This window comes from Lepidochelys kempii, chromosome 5 (assembly GCF_965140285.1).
Source record: "Lepidochelys kempii isolate rLepKem1 chromosome 5, rLepKem1.hap1, whole genome shotgun sequence".
Taxonomy (NCBI): domain Eukaryota; kingdom Metazoa; phylum Chordata; order Testudines; family Cheloniidae; genus Lepidochelys; species Lepidochelys kempii.
The window spans coordinates 34,727,222-34,744,019 of record NC_136384.1 but is presented as its reverse complement, the minus strand read 5'-3'; positions in this window follow the sequence as shown (position 1 = coordinate 34,744,019).

Below are 16,798 nucleotides of genomic sequence, written 5' to 3'. Positions count from 1 at the left end.
TCAGGCAGAGCAAAACAGCAGTCTAGGGGGATCAGCTCTCCGGCAGGAAAGACAGCAAAACCATCTGTGTCCTAGCTCGGGCGGGTGACAGACCAATGCAGGCCTCTTGGCCTAAAGGTGGGGAGGCTGCCACTCCCAGGGATGGTGTGGCAGGGGGACGCAAGCCCATTGATTCCACTGTATCCCAACCCAGGGCCCTAACAGTGGAGGAGTGGTCTGCCACTGGGTCAGCAGGGAAATCTGGCGGCAACACGCTGGCTGGCTTGCAGTCAATAACACAGCCAAACCCTATTCAGCTTCCTACACTCCCAGTCAGGGGGTATCTGGGTTCCAGGGTTGTTGTTCATCTTGCTGGGGTAAACGGCTAGTGGCAGCCCCAAAAGCTCCTCAGTGTTCCCAGTGCCTGGCAGGTCGGGCAGTCCCTCCGCATCTCTGGTGCTGTAGTGGCCTCCGTTGGGTCTGAGCTCCAGTAGAGTGGGGTGGGATGGGACATTCTGCTCTTCTGGCAACTCTCCTCCAACTGAGCTGGAGAGCCTGCCTTTTATACTTCCATTCCTGTCCTGCCCCTCTGTTTCTGGCGGTGTGGTCACTGGTGTCCACCAGGGGGTGGTCGTGGCTCTCTCCCCCTCCATCAGGGAGAGAGACCACGCCCCCTCGCTACAATTTCATTTATCAAAGCCAAGGTTTTTTGTAAATAAAATTTTTCAATAACCATTTCAATTATACTTTGTAAAAGAAAAAAAAAAAAGAATCTGGCTTCAGCTTCCAGCCTTTGGTTGGAATATATGTTGTTTGACTGCAATCTGTTTGTTCCAGATTGTTCTGTGTAAATGACCTGTCTTCATCATTATTTGCCATATATGCCATCGTCCAGCCCTAATGATGAAAATAAAAAGCATAAAAATAAGAGTTTATAAATGAAAAAATCTGTGTCAAACTTTTGGTTGTTCAGCTGTTGAATATTAATTAAAATTAAAAATATAATATTGAGCAGTTAATAATTGATTTTTCCACAAACCAAAAGTGACAAATGGATACTCCTATGTTTATAATTATTATAAAGTACAACAACTGCAGGCCTGAAGTGGAAAGAATTAATCATGACCTGCAAAGAATCACATGTCTATAACTGGACACTCAATCGTTTTTCAGAATCAGAGAGTTCATGTAATTTGCAAATTTTTCCCAGAAACATAAAAAGTGAAATGCTTCTTTCTTCTTTTTTCCATTTCCTTTATAGAGCTGTGGTTTTGGCTGACCGTCATTTGTAAGAAATGGAATGCTACCTATTAAAAACCAGCACTATGGACCTCAGATGCCAGCTGTAAGGAAAGTCAATTATGATATTCCTCATTAATTGTTTGATTCTTATTGTTGTTTCTATTGTCCAGCTACGCCAGCAGAAGTACAAGAGGTACTGAGTGTGGTTTTAATTAGGCTGCAACTTTTTTCCTAAATATCTGGGGGTATCCAGTAGATAAACTTGTACTTGAGGGCTGCCATCAGCGTTCCCCCTTACCCATCCTGATCCCATTCAATCTGCTGCTGGGAACCTGCCACCCACCCCTTGTATAAGGATTAGGGAGGCACTAACAAAGAGCGGGGGGGGGGGGGTTTGCTCTCCACTGTAGAAGTCATAAGAACCCCAAACCCCTTTCTCTGCTCCTTTAAAGAGCACCTCCTTTAAATCCTTTACCAATCAGCCTATCTGATTCGGGTCCATCCCCTATGGAGTACCTGCACTGGGCATCCACCACAAGCTTACAAAATGAGTTGAGACATTGTAGCCTAACCCCTCTCTGACCTCACTAGGCCCTAGCTCCACTGTGGAGAAGATGATAACGATATGTCTTATTAATAGTTTTGTTCCTTATTTTCCTCATTTTCCTATGTTTCTCTTGCTTACAGTGTGTAGTGCCTGTGGTTTATCTGGCAAGGCATCAAGCTTTTTAAAAGTTTCAGACTTGTACTGGATCGTTTCTAAGATATCTGGAACAAAGTTTCTGGAAAGAGGAAGTTTGGCAAGCATATCAAACACATTCTGCAAATATTGATCTGATGGCATAGATGTATGTGCTGATCAAAGCCTCGGGGAGAGGCAGCTCACAACTTTTGAAAAGCACTGGCTAACACCTGAAAGGATTTACTTTGTAGAGCTGAATCTGAAAAGACAGCAGTTCTTTTATGATAAAACTGACTATATTAAGATGAACAATTTAAATTAATATAACACAGTGGGCTCTCATATAAACTAGGGATGTCAATTAATTGCATTTAATTCACGCGATTAATTCAAAAAAATTAATTGTGATTAAAAATATGTATTGTGATTAATCGCACTTATAACAATAGAATACCAATTGAAATTTATTAAATATTTTTGGATGTTTTCCTACATTTTCAATATTGATTTCAATTACAACACGGAATACAAAGTGCACAGTTCTCACTTTATATTTTTGATTACAACTATATGTACTGGAAAAATGATAAACAAAAGAAATAGTATTTTTCAATTTACCTCATACAAGTACTGAAGTGCAATCTCTGTATCGTGAAAGTGTAACTTACAAATGCAGATTTTTTTTGGTTACATAACTGCACTCAAAAACAAAACAGTGTAAAACTTTAGAGCCTACAAGTCCACTTAGTCCTACTTCTTATTCTGCCAATTGCTAAGACAAGCAAGTTTGTTTACACTGATGGGAGATTCCTCTGCCTGCTTCTTATTTACAATGTCACCTGAAAGTGAGAACAGGCATTTGCATGGCACTTTTGTAGCTGGTGTTGCAAGGTATTTACATGCCAGATATGCTAAACTTTCGTATGCCCCTTTATTCTTCAGCCACCATTCCAGAGGACATATTTCCATGCTGATGATGCTCGTTAAAAAAATAATGCATCAATTAAATTTGTGACTGTACTCCTTGTGGGGAGAATTGTATGTCTCCTGCTCTGTTTTACCTGCATTCTGCATATATTTCATGGTATAGCAGTCTTGGATGATGACCCAGCACATGTTCATTTTAAGAACACTTTCACAGCAGATTTGACAAAACCCAAAGAAAGTACTGATGTGAGATTTCTAAAAATAGCTACAGCACTCGACCCAAGATTTAAGAATCTGAAGTGCCATCCAAAATCTGAGAGGGATGAGGCGTGGAGCATGCTTTTAGAAGTCTTGAAAGAGCAACACTCTGATGCGGAAAGTACAGAACCCAAACCACCAAAAAGGAAAATCAAACTTCTGCTGGTGGCATCTGACTCAGATGATGAAAATGAACATGTGTCAGTCCACACTGCTTTGGATCATTATCAAGAAGAACCCATCATAAGCATGGAAGCATGTCCTCTGGAATGGTGGTTGAAACATGAAGGGACATATGAATCTTTGGCGCATCTGGCACGTAAATATCTTGCAATGCCAGCTACAACAGTGCCATGCGAACTCCTGTGCTCACTTTCAAGTGATACTGTAAACAAGAATCAGGCAGTATTATCTCCTGCAAATTGTAACCAACCTTGTTTGTCTGAGTGATTGGCTGATCAAGAAGTAGGACTGAGTTGACTTGTAGGCTCTAAAGTTTTACACTTTTATTTTTAATGCAGTTTTTTTGTACATAATTCTACATTTGTAAGTTTAACTTTCATGATAAAGAGACTGCACTACAGTACTTGTATGAGGTGAACTGAAAAATAAAATTTTTTTGTTTGTTACAGTGCAAATATTTGTAATAAAAAATAAATATAAAGTGAGCACTGTACTCTTTGTATTCTATATTGTAACTGTAATTAATATATTTGAAAATGTAGTAAATATCAAAAAATATTTAAAATAAATGGTATTCTATTGTTGTTTAACAGTGCAATTAATCACTATTAATTTTTTTAATGGTGCGATTAATCACCATTAATTTTTTTAATCACGTGATAGCCCTAATATAAAACAATGAAGGACAGAAAATTAGATTAAAGTCTCTAACTCTGTCCTTAAACCATTCTTTAAAACAGCCATAGCCACTACCTACTCTGTGTGACTTCAGTCTCCAGGGCTGTCAATTTGGCCCTTTTCATAAGCACTGAAGTCTTACATGCACACAGCCAAAGAACAGATATAGTAATGGATTGTGGCAGTGAAACTTCTGAATCCTCAACCAAAATAGCTCAGCCCTGATGTGGAGGGAACACTTTGTAGTCTGCTGTCTATATCCGTTCAGTTCTCAGCCTCTCTGTGGAGTCTAAAGGAGACAATGATGTGGGTGGGTTTTGTAAATGTGAATGCCTGTCCTTCGGGAATTAGAGTGAGACCACAAAACTCATTACATATAGGAAACCACACAAGCATCAACTTTCACTTACTGTCACTGCCAACATGGGCCAGGCTCTATTACCAGGCGCCTAAGTCATCCAGTTCCTTAATTCCTACTGTTGTGTCTTGATTTGTAAGACAAATGACTAGCTGACAAATCTGGCAATACCCAGCCAAAACGCAGTGGATTAAAGATGACATTTCCACTCAGACTTTTCTTGCTTTAGTGTGTTTATAGGTGAGCCTTATGGCTATTTGAACACAGCTTGCTGAATTTAATTTTCTTTTTGAAAGAAGTGAAGAATCCCATTGGTATACAAGGTGGTCTGAGGCTCCTTTGAGCCCAATATCATGTCACTGGACCGACTGAGATGCAGCTGCATTTTAGGTATTATTGTTAATACAGAAGCATATAATAGCTGAAAAGAAGTTAGACACTAAGCTGTGGATGTAATAACCATATCACATTTTAAAGATAGGACACTGATACTTATAGCCAGATTGTACTTTATAGGCATTGGCCTTTTTAAGGGTGATTTTTATTTGCTTGCAGTTGTCTGTTGTTTCTGCACTTGTGCTCATGGGAGTCTTTCCATTGACTGCAATGGGTTTTTGCTCAGGCCCTGTTTCTTAAAATGAAATTTGTTGTTTGTTTGTTTTTGTTTTTAAAGGAAAACAACATTCTTGAGTTGGCAGGATCTTGTATAGTTTAATAATAAGGAAAGTGATAGGGTTCTATAGAAATTATTGTAAAACCTATGGAATTGAAAGAGAATTGTCTCCTTTTTTGTAGGTGCCACAAAATTATATTGCAGGGATACAATTCTTTGTTAAATTCTATAACATGTTTACAACAAAGATATAGAAAAGTCATTGTTTCCTGTTAAAATGGGCAGGATTTTCCTTGGGGAGATCTAACTTGTCAGGTGGCATATCAAATAGGAGAATGCAAATGTTCATAAAAACATCCTTAGGGGTCTGATTCTGTTTCACCTACACTTATTTTTCTCAATTTTCAACTTCATTGGAGTTGCTCCTGATTTACACTGATGATGCTCAGTAATTATAAGTGAGGGAGAAGAAGGTATAGAGAAAAAAATAAAACAGCAGATCATAGGCAGCGGGGTTATGTATAAAAGTGGAGAGAATAATGTTTGCCCAGTTATATCTGCAAGTCTTGTATGGTTTGCTACCAGAATGGGAGACATCCCTTCATAGGGCATAAGCTCCAGGCAAGAGTTAGCCAGTGGTCTTGGATGACATTGAAACTCATGTCATAAATCGTAGTAGACTTCAGATCAGGTATGAAGAATTAGGGAGTACTAGACTTCAGGATAGTTTTCTCATAAATCTTATTGGATCTAGGCTCAGAGCAACAATGTTCATGTTAGAGAACAGACAAAACTGTGGAGGAAGGGCAGAGGAAGACATGTAGGAAGTCTATAGAAAAAACAGCAGAAAGGAAGGAAGCAACAGCTAAAATAAGCAGATGAGTGAACAGGGAGGAAATAATCTGAAGCAGTGAAAGAGATAATGCCTGGAGAGAAAACAGGAGGAATGTTCTTATGACATAAACATCAGAAAAAAAGGCAAACCCCAGAAAGCAATAAAAAAATGGTAACTGAAGAGAAATTTTGAAGGTATTGATAAACAAAAAGAAGCAAACATGAAACATGCAGGTAATGCTGGAAACATATTTTGCCTAGAAAACCAAATCTGTCAAATTGTTATGTATATACCTCACACCTCTTCATGTTATCATCATACAGAAACATTTATATTATTTTACTAGAAGAATCTGCATACATGTCAATTTCTTTTGTTACTTTTATATCCCTTGCGTATTTTTGCTGATTCTCTTTGGGTTTTGTCTAGGCTATGGCCCAAATCCTTGCCTCAGATATAGACTCATTAAACTCAACAAGACTTATTGTGATCCAAGGACCTCTTGACGCCAACTGGCATATGGCACAGGGTTACTTAGGGGTACAGGGATCCCCTGAGTTCACCAAACTGAAAGCATGTGTCAGACTGGTTATCATAATCACTGTGAGATGTGTGTACAGTAAATATGTGAAGAGTTATGCTGAAAATTGTTCTCTAGGCCTTGTAGTTAAAGGCAGGTTACTCAAAGGTAGTGTGTCTTGTGACAAACTTCTCCAGACAGGAGGTGGGAGACACATCTCCCTGGTGGACCATTGTGTATTGTTTCTCTTACAATAGAAGTCGATTAGCATATTGATTCTAATGGTAATGTGGAAACTTCAGGATGAAATTAACAGGAAGAGGTAAACTGTGGGAGGGGAAGCCTGTTTTCAGGTGAAGACCAAAGGTGGAGTCTGGTGTATCTAGGGTGCAGATGGACTCCCAGGTATCCTTTAATCTGTGAAGACAAGCCACCAGTGGGCTTGATTTTTAGAAAACCTGACAATTCGGGGAAAAGGAGTTGGGGTGAGATTCCTTCTGTAATTAGAATAAATTCAACAGAATGGGCTATGTCTTGAAGAGGATGTAGGGTGCTTCTCATGCCTTGCAAACAAACGTGTACTAGTAGATGGGTCTGGCTTATTTACCCATTTGAGGATTAGGATCTGGCCTTCTTCCCACAAATGCTGCTATCAACAGAAAGTGCTAGTGAGCAGAGGTAGGATGCTTATATTCTGGCCTCTCAGAAGAGCAGCAAAGTGTTAGGCACAGCAAGTGTGGAATGCTATCCTGACCAGCAAGATCCCTGGGGCAGAAGATGCACAGGCTGTGTCACTGGTGTGATAGCCAGGGTATGACTTAACCCTAAATTTGGGATATGGTTCAGAACTGCTTCCTTCCATAATAAATTAGGTGGGGAGGGGACGCAGATGGCATGAGTTGCAATGCAGAGACTGCTGAAAAATTCATTGACATTTCTTCCTGTGTTCCCAATGGTGAACAGGGGACAGATGTCTGAAGCTAACATAGATCTCTCAGGGGAGAAATAAGAGATGGTGATGAAATAAAGCTCACGTCAGAAGTGATTAAAACGGTAAGATGCATGTGAAAAAGTGATGTTTTATTTGGATAAACTTTAACGTTCTTTGGGAACAGGAGCGATACTTTTGGATCAGAGAGAATCTAAGGTAACACCCATAATTTAGACAGGATCTAAGGGAAGATCCAGGAATCAATACATAGGTGCAACCACTTCAGTGGAGCTCGGTTGACTTACACCGCCTGGAGATCTGGTCTATAGTATTGAGGGAGAAAATTTTCAACACAGTGAACTGGGACTTAATTGCTCTGTTATACATTGTGCTTAACATACACCCCTAGTTATTAACTATCTGGAGAAAAGGAAGACTGGGACCCAACTATGTTAAACATGGATGCCCACATTTCTTAAGATAAAAGATTAATTCAACAGAATTTACCTGAAACTGCATGAACAGAAAAGTGCTAATTCCAATAACTTTGTTCTCAACTAAGCACAATCACATTGGCTGATAATGCACTGAGGCTGTGATACCTTTGCTAGCTGTAATTAAATGTAACCCTTCTGCCTGTCAGAGTTGGCAGCAACAAGAGCCGGGTTCAATATCTAGGGGTTCCATTCCAATAACACAATGCAAACCGGCTCGAGCCCCCACCCAGTGACCTGGGACAAATATATACCACCCCCGCTGGGCGCCTCCAAGAGGCAATACTTCCCCTCTCGCAAGCACAGAGTCTGAGTGTAGCAAAAGCCTTTTAATAACAGAGAGAAACAATGTGGCATTATGTTGGGGAAACACCACCAACCGGATTCATAACACAACCCATGAGCAAAAACAACCCCACCCCGGGCAAACTGGGGCATGCCCTTTTCCCTTTGGTTCTTGAGTCCAGCAACCCCAAAAGTCCAATGCCCCAAAAGTCTCTGTCCCTGGTCAGGGCAGCCCCAGAGTTCGAAAGTTTATCGGCGGAGCTTTACCTCCCAACCTGGGTGGAAATGGGACGGGGGTAAGAGGCACCTTACGTGATCTGAAGCTGACCGCCCCATAGCTCCATAGTGGCGCTCCGCTCCACCAGCCGCCCCACGAACTCCTTCGCTCAGCTGCGCTCCGCTCCGCCAGCCGCCCCACGAACTCCTTCGCTCAGCTGCACTCCGCTCCGCCAGCCGCCCCACGAACTCCTTCGCTCAGCTGCGCTCCGCTCCGCCAGCCGCCCCACGAACTCCTTCGCTCAGCTGCGCTCCGCTCCGCCAGCCGCCCCACGAACTCCTTCGCTCAGCTCCACGGCCCACAAGCAGCTCCTGCCATCCACACACTGCTCCGTGTCAAATTGCTTCACCAGCCGTCCCGCAAACTGCTCCACAATATATCTTCAGGCTCCCCCACTACTTAACACAACACTCAGTGATTTCAGCTCTTAGGTGAATTCAGCTTATAGTAGGGGAGCCCCAGTGCTGGTGCACTGTCAGCCCAAAGTGAGCTCAGCAGCCTATAACTAGACTTCTAATGAAATCAAAATTAGCTCTGATATTCCACAGTGGAGAGAGGAGGAAGTGCAATCAGCATGTAAGGCCCTCACCAAGGGGCCCATGCCACCAAGTATTAATACTTGTCCCCAGCCTCTCTCCATTCACACAGTTTTGGAACCCATGACCCTTGCCTAGCGAGTGCTACTTAGATGGTGGTGAATCCCTCCATCGTAACAAAAGGCCACGTACAGTTCCAAGCACAGTTCCCATAATCAGGGTAATAACAATTTATTCTTCCTGCCCCAATAACAGAGACACTGGGGATCCCACAGCAGCCAAAGTGACCATTTGGGCAGCTATGGTCTCATTCTAGGCATGGTGGGTGTGCCTATGCAAATGAGATCGGCCCCTGAAGTTCTTTTCCACAACTTGCCACACCTCACCACCAGATGTCAGGGTGGAGCTCATCCTGACACTGCTTACATAAACTTTTCACAAGTGACAATTACACCGTACCTCATTGCATGTGAGCAGGTTCGGGGCTGTGCATTTCCAAGAGAGTCCATTTTCTGAAAGAGCTAAATTGTCCCACTTCTTCCCAGGCTTCTCTTAGGCTACTTCATAATTATGGTTAGTGTTTTCTGGAAATTGCCGCATTTTTTTCATTTCTGGAATTGCTGATCAGAGGGTGGGTGGGGCACACAGGCCCCCTCTCCCCCCCCAGATTTCTGCCCAGAGACACCTGGTTCATCCCCACTGCACAGGCTGGGGGCTGGCTGCTGTTAAGCCTCACTGCCAACTTCTCTCCTCCTCTCAGAGGCCTGGACTCAGCAAAACTGCTGCAGTGCTTCCCTTGGGGAGGCAGGGCACTTGGCAGTGGGGCGCTGGGCTCCCTTGCCATGCTACAGAGCGGACAGTGCTCACACCTGCTCTTGGCAGTATCCTAAGCACCTCTCCCAGCACCACAGCTGGCTCTAGACTCTCAGTGCCTAGCATCTGTCCCCACCTCCCCTGCACAGCTGGCTCCAGCCCTGAGTGCCCAGCATCTGTCCCCTCCACCCCCCACACAGCTGGCTTTAGCCCCCAGTATTACCGTACAATATTTTTGTATTATATAATGCATATCTGAAAGTTCTGAAATAAAGAGAGTTCTGAAAGAAGCTCATATGTTAACTCAGGCTTCATAATAATACAAAGGACCCTCCAGGGCTCACATATTATGATAAAAGGGGGAATACATTTTCATTTTTTAGACTCTGGAAATTGAACTGTAACAGGAGAAAGTGAAACCATCAGAAACAGGTGAGTTTCAATATTTATCCAAAATATCTGTAAATATAGGAAATAGTCTAATGAGTTTTGTTTGGATGTTTGTGAAAAACGTATGAACAGATTCTGGATTGGAATCTTGTATGCTGAGAGAATAGGAAATGCAAAATACCATCTTAGGTTCAGCAATAGGAGTGGAGCCACTAGTGTCAGTCAGGATACTTCCTGTTTGTAAGGTTTCACAAAAGAAACAGGATTGAGAGTTATCCTCATTATCTGCGAACCATGACAATGAAAACAATATCTACACATTCAGCTCATTCCACTGTGTTGCCAATGGCACAAAGTTCCACCCTCCTGAAACATGTGATACGCTGTGCATTTTGTGCTGACTCGGCCACACATAGCATCTGTCAGCACATTTGTTGCATTCCTCTGTATACTTTTGTCTTTACTGCAGTTTTAATGTTGTTGCCAGCACCATCATGAAAAGAAAATGTCAGTGAAAATGTCAGCCTGCTGCAGTTTCCACGATATGCATCTGAAGAAGTGAGCTGTAGCTCACGAAAGCTTATGCTCTAATAAATTGGTTAGTCTCTAAGGTGCCACAAGTCCTCCTTTTCTTTTTGCGAATACAGACTAACACGGCTGTTACTCTGAAAAGTGAGGCAATTGTTACACATATAAAAAGTGTAATATTAAGACAGAATCTCCTTTCCTGTCACTGGCATCACTAACTTCTGCTCCACCCTAAACACACACTGATACTCCTGGATGCTGTAGGAGTCTGAGATCACATTAACTGCTGTCTAACCCAGAGCAAGTCCTGGGCTGTGCAAATGGTGCAGCTGCTCATGGCACCCCCAGGATCAGTCGCATGACTGAAGAGAGTACCCACTCACCAGGGTCTACAACTGCAACAGTGGATGCTGCTTCCTCCTCTAGTCACCTTTTCCAGCCTTGCAGGAAAATGGAGACAGCTCCTGCTGCCCTGCACAGAAACAGCCTGAGCAGCTCGTTCACCAGGCCCAGGAGCAGAAGAAGCAGGGAGGTTATGTGGTTAAGCAGGGGAGAGTGAGCAGAAACTGGGTGAGGAGTGCATAGAGCAGAAGCTGGCATGGGTGCAAGAACTCCCTCAGGTTCTCTGGAGAACAGAAATTGGGTATATGAGGAAGCAGAAGCTCTGTGGGTGGTGGGCAGATGGGCCCATACGTGTTCTTGCAGATCCAGTGGCCCGATGGGTGTTCACAAAGAATGCAATGTGGTGTGATACATGGAAAATGATGGAGACTGCATGACAGCTAAGGTGTGTGAGAGAAATGCGTGCTGGGGAGATGTAAATTTTGAGGAGGAAGCACTTCAAATCCTGGCTCTGCCCTCTTTGAAAGCATTAACCCTAATTATTTTTTGCACTTCCTCCCAAAATCAATAGGACTATCGATTGTGTAAAAGGAGGCACACTAACATATGTACCTGGCTTTTAGTGGTTAGATCAGGCAGAAGGATCAGACTTCAGAGATGTTGTGGAGGAGGAGGCCATAGGATTCAGTGAGATCTGGCAAGTGGTGAGAAAAAGACAGAGGAGTAAAATATGATGTTGCAGTCGAGAGCTCAGATAAAAGGGAGACTAGGAGAGTTGTCAATGGTGAGAGGAAATGTAGGGAGCTGACAGGGTTTTGGAGGAAGGAGGTGAAATTTAATTTTTGATATTTGGATTTTGAGGTAGCAGTTGGACATCTAGGAGCTTTGGTGGAGATGTAGGGTTACACAGAAAGGAAAAAGTCCGTCTGTAGGTAATGTTATGGTTCATCTGTACACAATTGGTAGGAGAAACTGGAAATAGGTAAGTTTGGCCAAGGAATGAAAGCAGAATGGAGAAAGGAGGACAGTGTCAAAAGCAATTGAGAGATCAAGAATGGGTCTGGGAAAAATATTTGGCCAGAAGAAGTTAGTAGTGTTGTTGGCAAGGTCAGTTTCAGTGTTGTGGCAGGATGGAAATTGGGGAGCAGGGGATTCCAGGAAGAGTTGAAGGGCAGGAAGTCAAGGCTTTGTGGTGAGACAGCTTGCTCAAGGAGCTTTGTGGTGAAGGGGAGACTGGGAAGGAGTTAGACAAGGAGACATGTTTTAGAAATGGGATGGAAAATCATATGGAGAATATTCTAATGTGGACAACGTAAATGAATAGCACACCCTCACCTGGGATATTGTCTTCAGTTCTGGTATTCTATCTTAAAAAGGATACAGTTGCATTAGGGGTCTTCAAAGATGAATAGCAACACTCATGCCATTAAAGAAAAGGCTGGGACTGTTTACCTTACAGAGAAGATAGATAAGAAGGGACTTGATAAAAATGTACAAAATAATGAATTGTTTGAGAAGGTGGCTCAGGAACGTCTATTGATTCGCTCATAACAAAAGAAGAGGGGAGCATTCAATGAAATTGAAAGGTGGCAAATTCAAAACCAATAAAAGGAATATTTTTGCACAAAAAATGCACAGTTAGCCTGTGGAACTCATGGCCACATTACATCTTTGAGCCCAAGAACTTAGAATGCTTCAGAAAAGGGTTGGGGATTTTTATAGATAACAAGAATATCCAGATTTATAATAGTAAATAATAAAAAACAGTTTTGTAAAGGATATAAAACCTCATGCTTCAGTGCACAGGCCAACCTCTTACTATCGGGGACATGCCATCCCATAACTGCGTACTACAAAGCTTCTTGAATCTTCCTTCAAAGCACCCAGGTAGCCAGTCTGTTGCTAACTACTACTGGGTATAGGGGGTACTAATGGACACAACATGAAATTCCCTTTCCTTAGTTTATTTCATTGTAGCTCTTCACAGGGCACAGACCCCCCCATGCCCTGGAGTCATGAAGATACCAGCTGTGGATATAACATTTATAATGCACATGAGGTTTGGAGAGCCATGCAGAAGCTCACCATTGTTTTCTCTTCCCTTCAGTCATTCTGTAAAGGGGTGTACAAACCTCACAGTGGAAAGAAGTGTTCAATAGCTGCTCTGGGTACAGGCAGTCCACCCAGCTGCACCGTCAAAACCTGCTTAGGCTGGAGGAGGAGCTTTAAAAGGGGATCAGATAGAGTAGTACAGTGGTAAACAGACTGTGGAGATGAGCTGACCTTCACTCAGCTCTTGACAAGGAGCACCATAGGAGCTCTTGCAACCTGAGGCCTGGTTGACCAAGTCTATAGAGAAGGGACCTGTGACTCTCTGAAGGTTAGAGACTTTATCTTTGTGTATTAATTCTTTACTTTATCCTGTGGGAGGAGAGCGGATGGGTAGGGAGTGATCCAGAGAGCCAGCAGCATAGCACCCCAGTGTGTGGGACTTAGCTGCCTACCACTGGGCCCTGGATTGGAGCCTGGTGGAGAGGCTGGTCCCAGACTCCACTGCCAACCCCTAAAGAGGGACAACTACAGAAGCCTGTCACTGAGGTGGGAACCTATTGGGGGAGAAGGCCCTGAAGATAAAAGGGTCTGGGCCATGACATCTTGACCCAAGTGTGGGGAAGCCCTGGGGCCTCCTGCTTAATCCCAAAGGCTCCCCCATTGTTGGACTCTATACATACCTTGAAAAGGATAGGTTTAGATATGTGACCTGGACAGAGGGCAGAGTCACTGGAGGGACAGACCACTGCATAGCACAGCAGCAGTAAGAAAGGGGGATGCATGTGAGGAAGCAAACCGGTTGCATCCCTGCCTGAACATTAGGCAGTGCCAATAGGTAGCACCCCCCTTCACATGTTCCTCAGAAATGTGGTCAGGGAAATGAAGGCTTCATTTGTCTTGTAGTGAAAGAGTTAAAATGAACCTGATTTCATCAGCTCGCTTGAATTACTTGGTGGGTCTGATGTGGAGTTAGAACCTTCCATTCTGCCCTTCGGGTATCTGGACTCTGATTGTCATAGTGGAGAATTCCATTTCCAAGTATTTTGAAGCAGACCCAATGTCTTGAGCATTGGTTGAAAAACAAAAAACTACCAGGTGAGTGCATCAGAGTTCCCATATAATCTCATTTATAGCTATTTTTAATCTGTCCTGCTCATGTTCATACTCAGGCGCTTATTAAAACATAGATTCATAGAAGTGGAAGAGACCTTAAGAAGTCATCAAGTCCAGTCCCCTGCTCTGTGGCAGGACCAAGTAAACTCAGACAATCCATGACATGTGTTTGTCCAATTTGTTTTTAAAAGCTTCCAATGATGGGGACTTCTCAACCTCCCTTTGAAGCCTATTCCAGACCTTGACTACTCTTATAGTTAGAAAAATTTTCCTAATATCTAACCTAAATCTCCCTTGCTCCAAATTAAGACTTCTTGTCCTGTCTTCAGGAAACATTGAGAACAGTTGATCACCATCCTCTTTATAACAATGCCTAACGTACTGAATGACTGTTATCAGGTCCTCCCTTAGGCTTCTTTTCTCAAGACTAAGCATGCCCAGGTTTTTCAACCTTTCCTCATAGGTTCTAAACCTTTTATCATTTTTGTTGCTCTCCTCTGGACTTTTTCCAATTTGTCCACATCCTTCCTAATTTGTGGTGTCCAGAATAGGACACACTTTGCCAGCTGGAGCCTCACCAATGCTGAGTAGAGATGGACAAGTAGCTCACCTGTCTTACATACAACACTCCTGTTAATACACCCCGGAATCGTATTAGCTTTTATTTATTTATTTATTTATTTTGGCAACTGCATCACACTGGCGACTCACATTCAGTTTGTGGTCCACTATCTTCCCCAGATCCTTTTCAGCAGTATTAACACCTACACAGTTATTCACCATTGTATAGCTGTGTATTTGATTTTTCCTTCTTAAGTAAAGGACTTTGCACTTGTCTTTATTGAATTTCGTCTTGTTGAATTCAGACCAATTCTCCAATTTGTCAAGGTCATTTTGAATATGAAACTTGTCCTCCAAAGTGCTCGCAACCCCTCCCAGCTTGGTGTCATCTGCAATTTTTATCAGCATACTGTCCATTATTCAAGTGATTAATGAAAATATTGATTAGTACCAGACCTAGGACTGACCCCTGTGGCACCCCACTATCTACACCCTCCCAATTTGACAGAAAACCATTGATAACTACTCTTTGAGTACCGTCTTTCAATCAGTTTTGCACCCACCTTATAGTAACTTCATCTAGACCACATTTCACTAGCTTATGAGAAAGTCACGTGGGACTGTGTCAAAAGTCTTACTAAAATCAAAGTATATCATGTCTACTGCTTCCCCCAGATCCACTAGGTCAGTAATCCTATTAAAGAAGGAAATTAAGCTGGTTTGGCATGATTTGTATTTGAAAAATCCATACTGACTATTCCTTATAACTCTATTATCCTCCAGGTGCTTACAAATTAATTGTTTAATAATTTGCTTCAGTCTGTTTCCAGGTATTGAAATGGTCTATAACTCCTTGGTTCTTCCTTGTTCCTGTTTTTAAATATAGGTACTATGTTTGCCCTTCTCCAGTCTTCTGGCACCTCTCCCATCCCTCCAGGAGTTCTCAAAGATAACTGCTAATAGCTCCAAGATTGCTTCAGCTAGATCCTTAAGTACCCTTGGATGAATGTCATCAGGCCCTGCTGACTTGAATGCATCTAACTTATCTAAATATTACTTAACCTGTTCTTTCCCTATTTTGGCTAGCATTCCTTCCCCTTGATTGTCAATATTGTGTTGAGTATCTGATCATCAATAACCTTTTTAGAGAAGACTGAGGCCAAATAGCCTTCTTGATGTCATCAATTATTAATTCTCCTTCCCCACTAAGTAGAGGACCTACGCTTTCCTTCATCTTCCTCTTGCTCCTAGTTTCAGAGTAACAGCCGTGTTAGTCTGTATTCGCAAAAAGAAAAAGGAGTACTTGTGGCACCTCAGAGATTAACCAATTTATTTGAGCATGAGCTTTCGTGAGCTACAGCTCACTTCATCGGATGCATGCCGTGGAAACTGCAGCAGACTTTATTTATACACAGAGAATATGAAAAAATACCTCCTCCCACCCCACTGTTCTGCTGGTAATAGCTTATCTAAAGTGATCATCAGGTGGGCCATTTCCAGCACAAATCCAGGTTTTCTCACCCTCCACCCCCCCACACAAATTCACACAAAAACAAGAGGAAATAGGCTACCTTGCATAATGACTTAGCCACTCCCAGTCTCTATTTAAGCCTAAATTAATAGTATCCATACAACCGCATTTGCTCCAACCCCTCAGACAGAGACAAACACCTACAAGATCTCTGTCAAGCTTTCTTACAACTACAATACCCACCTGCTGAAGTAAAGAAACAGATTGATAGAGCCAGAAGAGTTCCCAGAAGTTACCTACTACAGGACAGGCCTAACAAAGAAAATAACAGAACACCACTAGCCGTCACCTTCAGCCCCCAACTAAAACCCCTCCAACGCATTATTAAGGATCTACAACCTATCCTAAAGGATGACCCAACACTCTCACAAATCTTGGGAGACAGGCCAGTCCTTGCCTACAGACAGCCCCGCAACCTGAAGCAAATACTCACCAACAACCACATACCACACAACAGAACCACTAACCCAGGAACTTATCCTTGCAACAAAGCCCGTTGCCAATTATGCCCACATATCTATTCAGGGGACACCATCACAGGGCCTAATAAATCAACCACACTATCAGAGGCTCGTATACCTGCACATCCACCAATGTGATATATGCCATCATGTGCCAGCAATGCCCCTCTGCCATGTACATTGGTCAAACTGGACAGTCTCTACGTAAA